This window comes from Penaeus monodon, chromosome 33, assembly GCF_015228065.2.
Source record: "Penaeus monodon isolate SGIC_2016 chromosome 33, NSTDA_Pmon_1, whole genome shotgun sequence".
NCBI lineage: Eukaryota > Metazoa > Arthropoda > Malacostraca > Decapoda > Penaeidae > Penaeus > Penaeus monodon.
Genome location: NC_051418.1, coordinates 27,009,914 through 27,011,332, shown reverse-complemented (window position 1 = coordinate 27,011,332; position 1,419 = coordinate 27,009,914).

Here is a 1,419-nt window from a genome sequence, read left to right as displayed (position 1 = left end):
ATTTTAGGTCAGCGTATAATCGTCTATTAATATATACCAAAACTCAACAGCTGCAGAAATCTCAATTACACCTACTTAAAAAGGTGCGTGCATCTTTTTTTTAAGCAGGCAGCAGACTTCATGGTAGATTAACGATCATGAACGAAGCAAAATGAAGATAATTGCAAATAAAACATTATCTGATAGCGGTGAATATGACAATGACGAGATATTAAGTTATCTTTATCATTACATTCTATGAGGCAGTTATTGTTCATTATGTAGATAACTAATTGTCTTTACATCTCGTTGTGTTATAACAATTATTATTATTGAAAATATGCCTTAAAGCTTTTTTTTGTTTGGATATTTCCTTCACTGCAATATGCTAACAATATAACAATTTGTTCATATCTTACCATGTTATTAGAATTTATTACTAAATTTACACATCATTACATTACTGTGAAAATATATGTCACACGTTCTATACATTTCTCCAGTTTCCAAATCCTTAAGCTAACTTTTATATCAACTATTTTGTCTTTGGAAAATTGCACTTTGCATCAGATAACTTAAAAAGTTCAAACGTCAAAATACTTTCGAGTGACAAATGTCATTTCGGATTTTTCCATGGCTTCCTGTACGCCTACAGGGTGTGTCACGTGTTCTGAGCCGGATGTTAATGTTTTTTCTTGTATGATCTCTCATATATGTATTTTCCCTTTTTATGCTTTCCATGTTTGTATTGCGGCACTTTATCCAACGCACAAAAAGTATTAAGGTGAACTAAGGAAAAAAAAATTCTTTTCAATTTTGTGAAATGTATAAAGAACTTTTCGTAAAATGGAATGGTGTCTTTTTCTCTTCGTCAACATTTAGCAATATCCGAAATAATGAATAGATAAAATGTTAAAAATGTCGACAAGACTAATCGAATTGCCAGCTGTTTGACGGCTCGTAAATGTTTGTATAATCAAATATCCAGGATAACACACAATCATTTATTTATATATGATCCATAAATGTCTTTCTGATGTTCCATCGGGCGAAGATAATTCGAGTGTTTTATTAATATTGGAGGAGGTATCGGACAATCATAATTCCGAAGTCTATCCATTTACAGGAATGAGGACATATATGTGACGTTTTCTATGAAACTTGTGGTTGGTTGCGAAATCACAGAAAATGAAGAAATGTGTATTTTGCTGCTTGCTCAACGTTCGCCCACTATCAATAATTTTCTTTACGCACTAATATTATACCTGCTTCAAGACAGACATCAATAAAGGCCATATTTTTAGCTTCATCACAAGGTTCTTGGTTGCAAATGCTTTCAGAAACACAGACAACATCCGTTGTCATTTGACATTGATGGTTATGTCTTCCTAATTCTATAAATTTGTTGTTTGTGTTCCACAACCATTCATCTGTACCTTC